We start from the raw sequence: 17,641 nt of genomic DNA on the forward strand, positions 1-17,641 counted from the left end.
ACTCTCCTGGCATCCACACAAATCCTTTTGGAAACCACACACACGTTTTTAGTAGATGACGTATCAGTCGGTGCTGTATGCCGGTTACCGAGCTTTCCATGCCCGGCTTGAGCGCGGTGGAGGTTCTCGGGGCAGGGCGCTGGCAGGACTTGAGGGAAAGTGGGAGGTTCTTTCAGGAGCGTGGGAGGAGTTAATGGGGGACGTGGGTGGGACTCCCGGGACCATGGGCGGAGATGGCGGGGGCGGGGGCGGGGCTCTTGGGACCTGGGCACTAGCAGGCGTGAGCGAAGATCTTGGGGGCGTGGGCGGGGTTCCTGGGTAGCGGGCGGGCAGAGGCGGAGCTCTTCGGGCGGTGGCTGGGTGGGGCGGGCGCGCGCCGCCGCGGCAGCCTCATTTCCTCACGCGCGCCGGAAGTGGCTGTTGGCGGCGCGGCGGCGCGCCCAGAGGGTGGGCTGTGAAGCGCGCCGGGCGCCGCCCGGGTATGCCCGAGGCCAGGGAGGAGGCTGCAGCCCTGCGCAGGCTAGTGAGTGCGGTGAGTACGCGGCCCACCCGGCCTCGCTCGCCCGCCTGCTGCTGTCCCGGGCGGAGCAGTGTGGATGCTGGGGCGCGGACCGACAGCTCTGGGTCCCTGGGCGGTGGGTCACTCCACGGACGAGCCCTTAGGGGGATCCCATTCCAGTGCGGTCGCCTGCGGACAAGCCCTCCAGAGTCCGCTTCGGTGTCAGGAAAAGCCGCGGTTTTTTCGGAGCGGTTTGAGTTATCTTTTGAGAACGAGGCTACCAGAGACCGTTGGTTTTGGTGTTTGATTTTTATCGCTCTTTTTTGTTAACACCTCACCAACAACTCTGCTTGTCGGTGGGTAAACTCTGCAGTCAGCTGCTACCTGGTCGTCGCGTTGATGTAACCTCTGACAGCAGCTCCTCGCTGTGTCTGCCAGATGCACATTTGTGTGAGAATTAGGCGGCCGAGGATACCAGGGCAGGCGGAGCCTCTTGCATTTTCACACTTACTGTTGAAAGTTACGCTATTCCTGAGGTCCTTGCCGAGGATTCTTAAATCTTTTCTTTGTGAAGTTGTTATTGGCAAAATGAAAATTTGACTGTAAATCTTAAGCTTTTATCCTTCAGTCTGCTCTTGAAATTTACATGCACATACCTGGAATTTAACCATCTTTGAAAGTTCACAGGGGCTGGGCCTTCATTTTTGGTGGAATTAATCTTTTTAATGTTGTATTAAAATAGTCCTTTCAAACTTGGAAGAGGGAAACCAAATATTTTAAGACTGAGAATGTTAACGTTCATTTTATATTATTCTGATAAAGTGTTTAAAATTGTAATGGGACTAAAAGATGGTTAAAAAGGGTGTTGGATTTCCAGTATTTATGCCCCAGAGAATTTTGACATAAATAAGCACAGTTTTGGTTCTAAACAGTCTCGAAATTACTTTTTTTTTCATTTGTTAACTTTTTTGCTGAGGTATTAAAAACATGAAGTCATTTGCATAAACCTTAATTGTACAGCTCAGTGAATTTTTATGTATTTATTAACTTGTGTAACCACCAGCAGATTAGATTATACCTATAGAACATTTTCATCATCCTAGGATTTTCCTTCTCTTTCTACTAACTGAATTTTACTCCTGCTCTTCAGTCAGTATTCTGATTTTTGTCACCATCTATTTGTTTTGTCTGTTTTGGGCTGTATATTAATGGAATCATACAGTGTGCACATGCTTGTGAGATTCACCCATGATGTTTCATGTATCAGTTAATTCTTTTTTATTGCTGTGTAATGTTCCATTATATGATTATATGACTACTCTTCTGTTGATAGATATTTCTGTTTCCAATTCTTGTTATATATTTTGAAAAATGCTATGAATATTCTTGTAAATGTCTTGGTGAACATTTGCATGCATTTCTGTCAGTTGTGGAATGGCTGAATCATAAAGTAGGCAGAAAATGAAATTTTAGCCAACACAGTCTTCCCCTTTTTTTTTTAAGAGAATTTAACTTCTGTAACATTAAAGATGGGTAAAAAGCATAACTATTACAAGTTCAAGATTTAAGTGATTCATTACTGTATTATTATTTACTTCCTGGACTTCTACCAGACTGTCATTACTTATTTATAACTGGTAGACAAGTCTCTTAAAGCTGGTGATGATCTGTCCCTGCAGCTTGTTGCGTAACACTTAGGTAAAAACTGTGTTACCCAAGTTAGTGGTTGTTAGGGGAAACGAAACTTTCCAAAAGGATATGACTAAAAATGGATTGAAGAATCATGAGATTGCAAGTCAAAGAACTTACACAAGTACTAGGTTTAACTGTAAAATTGAAGTATAGAGTTAGTTACAAATGTGGATTTGCTGTAAGACAACTGATTTCTGCGTGTACTCAGCTACTGATACATTTATGGTAGAGACAAAAATATTCTAAACATTTGTGAGAAATCAGTAGTATGTCAGAGATGCCCCAGACTGAGCAAATAAAAGAACTAGACCTGAAGTATTGGAGTTACTGTAAAAAAAAAAAAAAAAGAAGAAGAAGAAGGAGAGAACTTTAAAATAAATATTAGTATGCTCAGATTTGGGAGTGTATCATGCCTGCTGAACATATACAGGCTGCCCTTATAAAAGCAATCAGTTCTAGAATATTAAAACGTAGAAAGTAGGAAAAAATAGCCACGACATGGAAAATAGATACAGAAGAGCCAGTGTACTTCTAATAGGACTTCCAGGACGGAATAGAAATTGGAAGAGGAGAAATGACCACAGAGATGAGAGTAGGATAATCCAGGCAGTCTAGGGCAGTGAAGCCACATTTATCAGGGGATAAAGCACTGGCAAATACAAATCCACCTTCCCCTTTCCCCTCTCCACTTCTTTATCTGTAAGGTGGGGCTGATCAGGAAGTATAACTTTAGAGAGAGCTTGTGGAAAGATGTGGCATAGGTTGAGGGTTTCTGGCTATGCTAACAGCTCTTGCTCACCATTCTCCTCCCTTCACAACACACAGTAGATGACAGATTTTCCATTTCTACCTTACAGTAGAATGGGAACAAAATACTGTGTCAAGGGAACAAAAGAAAGAAACAAGGAAATTTCTCTGAGTAGAAGTGTATGAATTTGTGAATGGAATAGACATACTGAGAGTCTTAAAAGAATATTTATAGACACACCTACATACATTCTAATGCAATTTATGACCTTCATGGATCAATATACAATCTCAAAAGCTTCCACGGAGAAGCTTGGTTACCTATAAACGAGTGGAAATCAGACTTGCAGTTTAACTTCTAATCTGGGACAGGGAATATTAGATGAAGTGGATCAGTGTTTAAAAAGTGCTCATGGAACATATTTTGAACTCAGAATCTTATCCCTAACCAAACTGTCTTTCAGACTGAGGGAAAAATAAAATCATTTTCATCCATACCCACTAGGAATATCCCAAGATGTACTATATCTAATGAAAAATTAATCCAAGAAAAATAGAGGTGGAATTCAAAAAACAGTAATCAAACAAAACAGTGAACTTAATTCTCTACTCCAAGGCATTGATAACTATGCTAAGAAATTTAATGTAATGCTATAAAAAATATTCATTAACCACAATAGGTACAGTTTTAAAATCTGTAATCTAGAACAAATATTTTACATGATTTTCAAATTGGTGGGGAAGGTGGGAAATAGGTGAAGGCATGTTGGAAGGCTTATCCTGAACACAGGAGAAACTACAGGTACTGACCAGTTACATGCTGGAATGACTATTTTAATGAAATTTAACCCAGCAGTTTTGTTTCCAGGGATTTATCCTATAGATGATACATATGTGAAAAGTTATGTATGTATAAGGCTGTTTATGATGATAGGTTTAATATTGGCTATAGATTTGGAAGGATACACAAAAACAGGAAAGGGGAAGTGGACCTCTGGGATAGAAGGGAGAGGTTTCATTGTATGCTTCTTATATCATGTTTAACCATTTTCTCATACTTCATGGAATTTTAGAAATATAAAAAAATTTTAGTGTAAAAAAATGTAAGGGTTTGAGCATCATGACCAAACCTGGCTTCTCAGGTATTTTAGTATAACCTGTGACCTTAGAGTGACTTTTATATTCATATATATATTTTTGGTATCATTAATGTATGATTTTACATGAGCAGTATTATGGTTACTAGACTCCCCCCATTATCAAGTTCCCACCACATACCCCATTATAGTCACTGTCCATCAGTGTAGTAAGATGCTATAGAATCACTACTTGTCTTCTCTGTGTTATACTAGCCTTCCCTGTTTCCCTCCCCTTCACATTATGTGTGCTAATCATAATACCCCTTTTTCCCCCTTATCCCTCCCTTCCCACCCACCCTCCCCAGTCCCTTTCCCTTTGGTAACTGTTAGTCCATTCTTGGGTTCTGTGAATCTGCTGCTGTTTTGTTCCTTCAGTTTTTTCTTTGTTCTTGTACTCTACAGATGAGTGAAATCATGTGATACTTGTCTTTCTCTGCCCGCCTTATTTCACTGAGCATAATACCCTCCAGCTCCATCCATGTTGTTGCAAATGGTAGGATTTGTTTTCTTCTTATGGCTGAATAATATTCCACTGTGTATATATACCACATCTTCTTTATCCATTCATCTACTGATGGACACTTAGGTTGTTTCCATTTCTTAGCTATTGTTAGTGCTGTGATAAACATAGGGGTGCATATGTCTTTTTCAAACTGGGCTCCTGCAGAATTAGGGTAAATTCCTAGGAGTGGAATTCCTGGGTCAAATGGTATTTCTATTTTGAATTTTTTGAGGAACCTCCATACTGCTTTCCACAGTGGTTGAACTCATTTACATTCCCACCAGCAGTGTAGGAGGGTTCCCCTTTCTCCACAACCTTGCCAACATTTGTTGTTTGTCTTTTGGATGTTGGCCATCCTAACTGGTGTGAGGTGATATCTCATTGTGGTTTTAATTTGCATTTCTCTGATGATCAGCGATGTGGAGCATCTTTTCATGTGCCCATTGGCCATCTGAATTTCTTCTTTGGAGAAGTGTCTGTTCAGCTCCTCTGCCCATTTTTTAATTGGCTTATTTGCTTTTTGTTTGTTGAGGTGCATGAGCTCTTTATATAATTTGGATGTCAATCCTTATCGGATATGTCATTTATGAATATATTCTCCCATACTGTAGGATGTCTTTTTGTTCTACTGATGGTGTCCTTTGCTGTACGGAAGCTTTTTAGTTTGATATAGTCCCATTTGTTCATTTTTGCTTTTGTTTCCCTTGCCCAGGGAGATATGTTCATGAAGAAGTTCCTCATGTTTATGTCCAAGAGATTTTGGCCTATGTTGTCTTCTAAGAGTTTTATGGTTTCATGTCTTACATTCAGGTGTTTGATCCATTTTGAGTTTACTTTTGTGTGTAGGGTTAGACAATAATCCAGTTTCATTCTCTTACATGTAGCTGTCCAGTTTTGCCAACACCAACTGTGGAAGAGGCTGTCATTTCCCCATTGTATATCCATGGCTCCTTTATCGTATATCAATTGACCACATATGGTTGGGTTTATATCTGGGCTCTCTAGTTTGTTCTGTTGGTCTGTGGGTCTGTTCTTGTGCCAGTACCAAATTGTCTTGATTACTGTGGCTTTGTAGTAGAGCTTGAAGTTAGGGAGGATAATTCCCCCTGCTTTTTCTTCCTTCTCAGGATTGCTTTGACTATTCAGGGTCTTTTGTGGTTACATATGAATTTTAGAACTATTTGCTCAGTTCATTTAAGAATACTGTTGGTATTTTGATAGGATTACATTGAATCTATAGATTGCTTTAGGCAGGATGGCCATTTTGACAATATTAATTCTTCCTGTCTATGAGCATGGGCTGTGTTTCCATTTATTGTTATCTTCTTTAATTTATCTCATGAGTGTCTTTTAGTTTTCAGGGTATAGGTCTTTCACTTCCTTTATAGGTTTATTCCTAGGTATTTTATTCTTTTTGATGCAGTTGTGAATGGAATTGTTTTCCTGATTTCTCTTTCTGCTAGTTCATCATTAATGTATAGGAATGCAACAGATTTCTGTGTATTAATTTTGTATCCTGCAACTTTGCTGAATTCAGATACTGACTTTTATATTTTAAAAGCATGAAAAAAGAACAGAAAAAGAAGAATACTTTGTGACACAGAAATTACATGGATTTCAAATTTCAGTGTCCATAGGAACATAACTTATGTCCAATCATTTACACATTGTCTAGGGCTGCTCTTGTGCTGCAAGGCAGAGTTGACTGGTTGTATTATTTACGATCTGACACTGCACCTGAAATGTTTGCTAATCCTTGGTTTTGAGGCCAGAAATAGATATCCATATATAAAGGAATTTTGCTTGTGATAAAAGTGCCATTTCATTTAGTGACAACAAAGTGTGATAAGAATTCGCTATCTTTTGAGGAAATTAATTATATTTTAGGATTATTTTGGATAGGGGTGCTAAAGTCAAGAAGTCATGCAGGGAAAGATTGATAGATTTAACAACAAAACCAAACTTTGCCTAAGGGAAACAATACCTAACACTTGAGAGAGCACTTACTGCTTGTCATATTTTACTTGAATAATTGTTGCAGTAGCTCTCCAAGGTAGGCTCTGCAGTTATCCTCACCTAAGAAGTGAGAAAGCTGAAGTTCATTGAGATGACGGAACGTGTCTGTAATGAAGAATTAGAAAGTGGTAGAGCAGATATGTGAATTTAGGCCATCCGGCTCCCAAGCCTAATATACAAACAAGACAAACTGAGAAATATGTGTAATCTGTTAAGTCTATTTTATAGATATTATCTATGTCAGCACATCTGGATCTTTGTCTTCTTTTAAACATTTTGTTGTACAAATGTATGCAGTTTATTTAACATTTCTCATATAAATGTATGCAGTTTATTTAACATTTCTCTTATTGGTGGACTTCACATTGCTTTTATTTTTATTTTGCTGTTAATACAACACCAGTAAACATCTTATGCATGTGACTTTATATACTAGTATTTCTGGTATAGAATCTTAAAAGTGGGATTGTGAACTACTGGATTGAAGGGCAAGTGCATTTAAATCGAATTTGTTCTCCAAAAAATTAGAAGTTTGTGTGTGTGTATTTTTAGTTTACCTTTAAGCAAAGGAACTGTAACATTTTGGGAAGGAGCCTTGGCCATCCACACAAACTGTCTTATTTTATAGAGGAAGCCCAGATAGGTTAAGTAGTATGCCCAAGATTACACAGCTGGTAAGCAGCTATTATACTTGAGTCTCCAAGTTGTTTTTACTGCCCCACAGACTGCCTTTGGCACATTTTTCTTCATTATATATAGTGATATGAGTATTGTTGCCATTTGTGTAGCTGAAATATGGATACCATGCGTATACTTTTCCCCAGGAACACTTCTCAAAATAATATGTCAGGTGTTACTTGGCACCCAACACAGTGCCTGTCTTAGTCAGTTTGGGCAGCTATAACAAAATGACATGAACATGCTTATGAAAAACAAATTTATTACCGACAGTCTGAGATTGGCATGCCAGCCTGGTTGTCTGGTGAACCCTCTTCCAGGTTGTAGACTGTTAACTTCTTGTTATATTTTCACATGGCAGAAAGAGGGCTACATAGCTCTCTGGGATGTCTTCATAAGGGCACTAATCTCATTCATGAGTACTTCCTCATTACCTAATACCTGCCAAAGACCCCACCTCCTATCATCACACTGGGTGCTAGGATTTCAACATATGAATGGGGAGGGAACTCAGTCCAGTGCAATGTCTGGCCCACAGTAGATACTCAAATATTTGTTGAATGAGTACTGCCTTCTGGTGATCAGTACCTTTATTTCTAAATACTAACAAACCATTTATTCAATGACATTTAAAGAATCCATGTATCAGTGCAATACTTACCAATTGCTCGAGAATAAAAGGTTCTAATCTCTTCCCTCACAAATATTTATACTTATATTTATTTCTCTGACAGTGGTTATGTTTTCTAAATAATTTTGTAACTTTGTTTTTGTTGTATAAAAACTCAGAATTACAAATTGTTTTTGAAGACCTTAATAAGAAATTGTTTTGTACAAAAAATTTAGGAACCTTATACAGAATAGTACTTGAAAAATAAATAGATTCAAGTGGATTGTATTTTGCAGAAGGCAATAGATGTTACTCTTACTGCTGAAGTTAACTTGGAACACTGCAGTGTAAATATGCTGAAAATTATGAATGAAATATGTATTAGTACATAACATTGTAAAATCAAAAGATTGAGTAGAAACTGCTGAAAGGTCATATTTTTATGTAAGGGCCAATGCTGTAGAATGAACTACCTTTAATAATCAGTTGTTTCAAAATCGCAAGGCAAGTAGAAAAGATGTAAGGAACCTTCAGAGTAATACGAATTCTACTTTTTTTTGAGGGAGGTTTGCTTAGTTGTGTTGGTTTTTAATTTTGTTTTGGCTTTTTTATTTTTTTAACTGAAGTATAGTTGATATACAGTATTTTAATGGTTTCAAGTAAACAGCATAGTGATTCCACAGTTATCTACATTATTAAATCCTCATCCCAACTGGATAGTTACAATCTGTCAACATTGAATGATGTTACAGAATTATTGACTATATTCTCTATGCTGGATGTTCATCCCTGTGACTAATTTTTATTCCGATTGAGATTTTGTGCCGCTTTATCCTTTCACCTATCTCACTCATTTGTGCCACATTATCCCCTTCACCTATTTCATACCCAACTCCTTCCCCATGGTAACCTTAACTTCTCAGTGTCTGAGTCTATTGTGTTTTGTTTTGTTTTTAGATTCCACATATAAGCAAAATCATATGGTATTTGTCTTTCTTTGCCTGGCTTATTTCATATAGCATAATACCCTCTAGGTCCATCCGTGTTGTCACAAATGGTAGGATTTCTTTCTTTTTTATAGCTGAATAATATTTCATTGTGTATATGTACCACATCTTCTTTATCCATTCCTCTATTGATGGGCACTTTGGTTGCTTCCTTATCTTGGCTGTTGTAAATAATGCAGTGATAAACATAGGGGTACATATATTGTTTTGATTCAGACATTTTGTTTTCTTTGGGTAAATTCCTAGAAGTGGTGTTACTGGAATGTTTGGTATTTCCACTTTAAGTTTTTTGAGGAACCTCCATACTGCTTCACATAGTGGCTGCACCAATTTACAATTCACCAGCACTGTAGGAGGGTTCCCTTTTCCCCACATCCTCACCAACACTTATTATTTCTTGTCTTTTGGTTAGTGGCCATTCCAACTGGTGTGAGGTGATACCTCATTGTGGTTTTGATTTGCATTTCCCTGATGATTAGCAATATGGAGCATCTTTTCCTGTGCCTGCTGGCCATGTGTATGTCTTCTTTGGAAAAATATTACTCATGATTATGTTCATGAGATTTTTGCGTGTGTTTTCTTCTGAAAGTTTTATGGTTTCATGTCTTACATTTAAGTCTTTCATCCACTTCGAGTTTACTTTCATGTATGGAGTTAGGGAGTAATCCATTTTCATTCTCTTATATAACAGTCCAATTTTCCCATCTCCAGTTATTGAAGAGACTGTCTTTTCCCCATTGTATATTCATGGCTTCTTTATCATATATTAAGTGACCACATATGCATGGGATTGTATCTGGGCTCTCTGTTCTGTTCCATTGATCTGTGGGTCTCTGTTCTTATGCCAGTACCATACTGTCTTGGTTACTATTGCTTTGTAGTATAGCTTGAAGTCAGGGAGCATAATCCCCCCAGCTTTGTTCTTTCTTAGGATTGCTTTGGCTATTAGGGGTCTTTTTGTGGTTCCATATAAATTTTAGGATTATTTACTCTAGGTCATTGAAAAATGCCATTGGTATTTTGATAGGTATTATATTAAATCTGTAAATTGCTTTCAGCAGGATGGCCATTTGATAATATTAATTCTTCCTATCCATGAGTGTGGGATAGATTTCCCTTCATTGGTGTCTTCTTTAGTTTCTCTCATGAGGTCTTTCACCTCATTGGTTAAGTTTATTCCTAGGTGTTTTATTCTTTCTGATGCAATTGTAAATGTTTTCCTGATTCTCTTCCTCTTTCTACTACCTTTACTGTGAGCTTATTTTCACTGATGAAAAATATTTAGGCCTAAGAACATTACCATCTACAGAAATTCTTTAATATATCCTGTAAGTCTGATTTAGTGGTGGTAAATTCTTTTACACTTCATTTATCTGGGAAATTTTTAATCTCTCCTTCAATTCTGAATGATAACCTTGCTGGGCAGAGAATTCCTGGTTGGAGGCTCTTCCCTTTCAATGCTTTGAATATTTCATGCCACTCTTCTGGCCTCTAAAGTTGCTGCTGAGAAATCTGATAGCCTTATGGGGTTTCCCTTAGTAAGTAACTGCTTCTTTCTTACTGCTTTTAGGATTCTTTCTTTAATCTTTCCCATTTTAATTACATGTCTTGGCATTGTCTTCCTTGGGTTTATCTTGTTAGGGGCTCTCTGAGCTTCCAGAACCTGGGTGTCTATTTCCTTCCCTAGATTGGGGAGGTTTTCACTATTGTTTCTTCAAAGACACTTTCTACTCTTTATCTCTCTCTCCTCTTTCTGGAACCCATATTATGCAAAGTTTCATTTGGAGTTGTTACACAGCTCTCTCAGCATTTTCTCGTTTTTAGAAATTCTTTTTCCTTTCTGTTCCTCAGCTTGGTTACTCTGCTGCTGTCTATCTTCCATCACACTGATTGTTTCCTCTACTTCCAGCAGTCTGCTATTCATTCCCTCTGTGGTATTTTTCATTTCAGTTATTGTATTCTCTAGCTTTGATTGGCCTTTTTTCATATTTTCTGTCTCTTTGTTGAGGTTCTCGCTGAGATAATCAGTTCTTCTACAGTTCAGTGAGCATCTCTAGGACTGTTACTTGGAATTCTTTCCTAGGAAGATTGCTAATCTCCATTTCATTTGGCTCTTTTCTCTGGTGTTTTATCTTGTTCTTTTGTTTAGGACATATTCATCTGCCTCCTCATTTTGTCTGGGTTTCTGTGCTCCTTCCTTTTTATTAGATCAGCTATGCCTCCTGGTCTTGAAAGTAGTGGCTTTATGAAGTGGGAATCCTGTAGTGGCAAGAAGCTCAAGACTCTTTGCTCACCAGTGCCTGGTTCTCCTTTGCAGCTGACTTGCAGGTGCTGTGGTGAGCTGTGGGCGGGGCCAGCCTTTCTTCCTGTCTGCCGGCAGTTGTTGATCCCCACAGCTCACCTCCGTGAGCCCTTAGTGTGACATGAGGCACTTCTGCTGGGATTCATTATGGGTGGAGCTGTATTTTGCCTGCTAGTCAGCAATGGCAGACTGCTGCCAGGTCGAGTGTGCCCAATGGGGTGAGCATGCTGTGAGGTGCTGGGTTTAAGCCAGTGGGGCAGGTGGAGAGTCTAGAGCTGGCTTCTGGAAGTGTCTGGCCAGTTGAGTTGAGGGAGGGCTGGGAGAGCTGGGAAAGTGTAGTCCGCTCTCTGCCTGCCAGTCAGCAAAGTTGAACCATTGCTGGACTGAGCAGGCCAGGTGAGGCAGGTACACAGGGGTGTGCCACCTCAGGGCTGAGCCACCAGTGAGGAAGATGGAGTGTTTTTGGAGCTGGCCTCTGCAAGCCCCAACCAGTTGGGCTGAGGTTCCCTGCCCTTTCTCCTCCAGAGATAGCTCCCCCAACCCCTACCCCTCTGGCATGCTTCCTGCTGCTGGTAAATCATTCAAACTGCTACCTCTTTGTTGGGTCTCAGTGGGACCAACTGCCTGTCCAACATAAGTGACAGGATTCTCAGCCCTCCAGAGTTCTGTGCCTTTCCCTGGTGTCCAGCCCTGTTAATTACCAAAGCCCAGTGCAATGTGGCCTCGTGTTCCCAGAGCAAATCTCCAGGGCCAGATGTGCAGGATTACTGCATGCTTATTCCCTCCCCACTCCTTTCTTCTCCCTTTCACTTGTGAGCTGGGATGGGGGAAGGGCTTGGGTCCCACTCAGTTGCAGCTCTGTCACTATACCCTTCACAGTGTGGTCCTCTCTTCTTCACCAGATGTAGATGGTCTGTTCTGCAGTCTTTGGGTCATTTTCAGGATTAGTTCTATTTGCTGTAGTTGCTTACTTGGTGTGTATGTAGGAAGAAGTTTTCACCTTGCTGCCCTACTCCACCATTTTTTCCAAAAACTTTTTCAAACTGAACTCTTTGTTTTGTTATTTAAATCCAAACTGTGGACAACAAACATTCATGCTTGTCCTTTTCATGAACAAAATGGAGGTTTCTTACAAATGCAATTTTGCTGCTACTATGAAAACTAAATCTGCTTTCTGTCACTACAAATTACCTTAAATTTTCTAGAGTCTTATGTAAATGTAATCATACAGTATGTTGTACTCTTTCATTGTTGAGCTTCTATTACTCTGAATAATTACTGAGATTCACCCAGGATGAAGCGATGTGTTTATAGTTTATTACTTTTTATTGCCGAGCAGTTTTCTATTGTATGGCTATACCACAGTTTGTTTATTTCCACCTGTTGCTGGACATTGAGTTGTTTCTAGTTTTTGGCTGTTACATATAAAGTTGCTGTGAACATTTGTGCACAAGTCTTTGTATGGACATGGGCTTTCATTTCTCTTGGATAAATATTTGGGACGAAATGACTTAATCATTTGGTAGGCTTGTGTTTAACTTGTTAGGAAACTGTGAAGCCATCTTATCTCCTAAGCATCAGTATATGAAAGTTCTAGTTCCTCCCCTTTGTCACCAAGTCTTTTTTTTGTCATTAGTCTTTTTAATTTTAGCCATTCTGTGTAGTGGTATCTCATTGTGGTTTGAATTTGCATTTCTCTAATGACTAACAATGCTGAACATTTTTCCTGTGTGTGCTTATTTGAAGTGTTTGTTCAAATCTTCTGCCAATTTCTAATTGAGTTGTGTTTGTTTTATTATTGCATTGGGATTAACTTTTTTTTTTCTTCCCTGCCCTTATCCCTCCCTACCCTCCCATTCTCCCCAGTCTCTTTCTGTTTGGTAACTGTTAGTCCATTCTTGGGTTCTGTGATTCTGCTGCTGTTTTGTTCCTTCAGTTTTTCTTTGTTCTTATACTCCACATATGAATGTGCGATACAAAAATAAAATAGGGATGCAAAGCGAGTAAAACTAGGAGGATTTTACCATGCCTCAAAACCATAAGAAACTCCTGAATCTCATTATTTAAAAGATAATGAAGGATGGCGGCGTGAGTAGAGCAGCGGAACTCTCCTCCCAAAACCACATAGAATTATGAAAATAAAGCAAAGAAAACTCTTCCTAAAGTAGAGACCAGAGGACACAGGACAACATCCAGACCACATCCACACCTGCGAGAACCCAGCGCCTCATGAAGGGGGTAAGATACAAGCCCCGGCCCGGCGGGACCCGAGCGCCCCTCCCCCCGGCTCCTGGCGGATAGAAAGAAACCGGAGCAGTTTTTTTTTCTTTTTTAGCGAGTGCTTTTTGGAAGCCTAAAAAGGACAGGGACCCCAATACCAGAGAAACAGGGCAGTAAGACCGGTGAGCAGGTGCCTGAGACCCGCGCCTGAGGACAAAGAATATCGCGCGTTTTCCCCTTTTTTTGGCGAGTGCTTTTTGGAAGCCTTAAAGGGACAGGGACCCCAATACCCGGGAAACAGGGCAGCAAGACCGGTGAACGGGTGCCTGAGACTGGTGCCTGAGAACAAAGAATATCACGCGTTTTTCCCTTTTTTTTTGGCGACTGCGTTTTGGAAGCCTTAAAGGGACAGGGACCCCAATACTAGGGAAACAGGGCAGAAAGACTGGCGAGTGGGTGCCTGAGACCGGCGCCTGAGGACAAAAAAAATCGCCCGTTTTTTCCCCCTTTTTTTTTTCTTGGCGAGTGCTTTTTGGAAGCCTTAAAGGGACAGGGACGCCAATACTAGGGAAACAGGGCAGCAAGACCGGTGAGCGGGTGCCTGAGACCGGTGCCTGAGGACAAAGAAAATCGCGCGTTTTTCCCTTTTTTCTTGGCAAGTGCTTTTTGGAAGCCTTAAGGGGACAGGGACCCCAATACTAGGGAAACAGGGCAGCAAGACGGGTGAGTGGGTGCCTGAGACCGGCGCCTGAGGACAAACAATATTGTGTGTTTCTCCCTTTTTTTTTTTTTTTTTTTGGCGAGTGCTTTTTGGAAGCCTTAAAGGGACAGGGACCCCAATACTAGGGAAAGAAGGCAGCAAGACCGGTGAGCGGGTGCCTGAGAATGGTGCCTGAGGACAAAGAAAATCGCGCGCTTTTTCCTTTTCTTTTTTTTTCCCCTCTTTTGTTGTTGCTGTTGTTGTTTTGGTTTGGAGAGTGCTTTTTGGAAGTCTTAAAGGGGCAGGACAGGACACTTAGACCAGAGGCAGGGAATCTGGGGATCTCTGGGCACTCTAACCCCCTGGGCAACAGGGAGCACATAGGCCCATTACGAAGATAAATAGCCTCACAGCTGCTCCCCCTCCAACGGGGCTCCACCATTTTGGAGGAGCAGACCCAGCCAGGCCAGACCCACAGCAACAGTGGAGATAAACTCCATAGCAACCAGCAGGTAGCAGAAGCCCTGTCTGCGCACAGCTGCCAAGCATAAGCCACTAGAGGTCGCTATTCTCCCAGGAGAGGAAGGCCACAAACCAACAAGAAGGGAAGCTCTTCCAGCGGTCACTCGTACCAGCTCTGCAAACTATCTCTGTCACCATGAAAAGGCAAAACTAAAGGCAGACAAAGATCACAGAGACAACACCTGAGAAGGAGACAGACCTAACCAGTCCTCCTGAAAAAGAATTCAAAATAAAAATCATGAACATACTGACAGAGATGCAGAGAAAAATGCAAGAGAAATGGGATGAGATGCAGAGAAAAATGCAAGAGCAATGGGATGAAGTCCGGAGGGAGATCACAGATGTCAGGAAGGAGATCACAGAAGTGAAACAATCCCTGGAAGGATTTACAAGCAGAATGGATAAGATGCAAGAGGCCATTGAAGGAACAGAAACCAGAGAACAGGAACGTATAGAAGCTGACATAGAGAGAGATAAAAGGATCTCCAGGAACGAAACAACACTAAGAGAACTATGTGACCAATCCAAAAGAAATAATATTTGTATTATAGGGGTACCAGAAGAAGAAGAAAGAGGAAAAGGGATAGAAAGTGTCTTTGAAGAAATAATTGCTGAAAACTTCCCCAAACTGGGGGAGGAAATAATTGAACAGACCATGGAAATACACAGAACCCCCAACAGAAAGGATCCAAGGAGGACAACACCAAGACACATAATAATTAAAATGGCAAGGATCAAGGACAAGGAAAGAGTTTTAAAGGCAGATAGAGAGAAAAAGGTCACCTATAAAGGAAAACCCATCAGGCTAACATCAGACTTCTCGACAGAAACCCTACAGTCCAGAAGAGAATGGCATGATATATTTAATGCAATGAAACAGAAGGGCCTTGAACCAAGGATACTGTATCCAGCACGACTATCATTTAAATATGATGGCCGGATTAAACAATTCCCAGACATGCAAAAGCGGAGGGAATTTGCTTCCCACAAACGACCACTACAGGGCATCTTACAGGGACTGCTCTAGATGGGAGCACTGCTAAAAAGAGCACAGAACAAAACATACAACATATGAAGAATGGAGGAGGAGGAGTAAGAAGGGAGAGAAGAAAAGAATCTCCAGACAGTGTATATAACAGCTCAATAAGCGAGCTAAGCTAGGCAGTAAGATACTAAAGAAGCTAACCTTGAACCTTTGGTAACCACGAATCTAAAGCCTGCAATGGCAACAAGTATATATCTCTCAATAGTCACCCTAAATGTAAATGGACTTAATGCACCAATCAAAAGACACAGAGTAATAGAATGGATAAAAAAGCAAGACCCATCTATATGCTGCTTACAAGAAACTCACCTCAAATACAAAGACAAGCACAGACTAAAAGTCAAAGGATGGGAAAACATATTTCAGGCAAACAACAGTGAGAAGAAAGCAGGGGTTGCAGTACGAACATCAGACAAAATAGACTTCAAAACAAAGAAAGTAACAAGAGATAAAGAAGGACACTACATAATAATAAAGGGCTCAGTCCAACAAGAGGATATAACCATTCTAAATATATATGCACCCAACACAGAAGCACCAGCATTTGTGAAACAAATACTAACAGTACTAAAGAGGGAAATAGACTGCAATGCATTCATCTTAGGAGACTTCAACACACCACCCACCCCAAAGGATAGATCCACCAGGCAGAAAATAAGTAAGGACACACAGGCATTGAACAACACACTAGAACAGATGGACCTAACAGATATCTATAGAACTCTACATCCAAAAGCAACAGGATATACATTCTTCTCAAATGCACATGGAACATTCTCCAGAATAGACCACATACTAGCTCACAAAAAGAGCCTCAGTAAATTCCAAAATATTGAAATTATACCAACCAATTTTTCAGACCACAAAGGTATAAAACTAGAAATAAATTCTACAAAGAAAACAAAAAAGCTCACAAACACATGGAGGCTTAACAACATGCTTCTAAATAATCAATGGATCAATAAACAAATCAAAACAGAGATCAAGAAATATATAGAAACAAATGACAACAACAACACAAAGCCCCAACTTCTGTGGGATGCAGCGAAACCAGTGTTAAGAGGAAAGTATATAGCGATCCAGGCACACCTGAAGAAGGAAGAACAATCCCAAATGAATATTCTAACATCACAATTATCGAAACTGGAAAAAGAAGAACAAATGAGGCCTAAAGTCAGCAGAAGGAGGGATATAATAAAGATCAGAGAAGAAATAAACAAAATTGAGAAGAATAAAACAATAGCAAAAATCAACAAAACCAAGAGCTGGTTCTTTGAGAAAATAAACAAAATAGATAAGCCTCTAGCCAAACTTATTAAGAGAAAAAGAGAATCAACACAAATCAACAGAATCAGAAATGAGAATGGAAAAATCACGGCAGACCCCACAGAAATACAAAGAATTATTAAAGACTACTATGAAAACCTATATGCCAACAAGCTGGAAAACCTAGAAGAAATGGACAACTTCCTAGAAAAATACAACCTCCCAAGACTGACCAAGGAAGAAACACAAAAGTTAAACAAACCAATTACGAGCAAAGAAATTGAAACGGTAATCAAAAAACTACCCAAGAACAAAACCCCGGGGCCGGACGGATTTACCTCGGAATTTTATCAGACACACAGAGAAGACATAATACCCATTCTCCTTAAAGTGTTCCAAAACATAGAAGAGGAGGGAATACTCCCAAACTCATTCTATGAAGCCAACATCACCCTAATACCAAAACCAGGCAAAGACCCCACCAAAAAAGAAAATTACAGACCAATATCCCTAATGAATGTAGATGCAAAAATGCTCAATAAAATACTAGCAAACAGAATTCAACAGTATATCAAAAGGATCATACACCATGACAAAGTGGGATTCATCCCAGGGATGCAAGGATGGTACGACATTCGAAAATCCATCAACATCATCCACATCAACAAAAAGAAAGACAAAAACTACATGATCATC

The 17,641-nt window shown here is 40.1% G+C and overlaps 1 protein-coding gene across 8 annotated transcripts in view; it reads left to right on the top strand.

Annotated features, from left to right (window-relative positions):
* The first annotated feature begins 381 nt into the window (after window positions 1-381).
* Window positions 382-17,641, top strand: part of CSGALNACT2 (chondroitin sulfate N-acetylgalactosaminyltransferase 2) — a 56,180-nt gene continuing 38,920 nt past the window's right edge. For all 8 annotated transcript variants that reach the window (XR_005057119.2, XR_005057120.2, XR_005057121.2 and 5 more), the window contains exon 1: window positions 382-532. The gene's annotated coding sequence lies outside the window, so the exon portion shown is untranslated. The remainder of the gene's footprint in view (window positions 533-17,641) is intronic.

Source organism: Manis javanica, chromosome 7 (assembly GCF_040802235.1).
Source record: "Manis javanica isolate MJ-LG chromosome 7, MJ_LKY, whole genome shotgun sequence".
Lineage (NCBI taxonomy): Eukaryota > Metazoa > Chordata > Mammalia > Pholidota > Manidae > Manis > Manis javanica.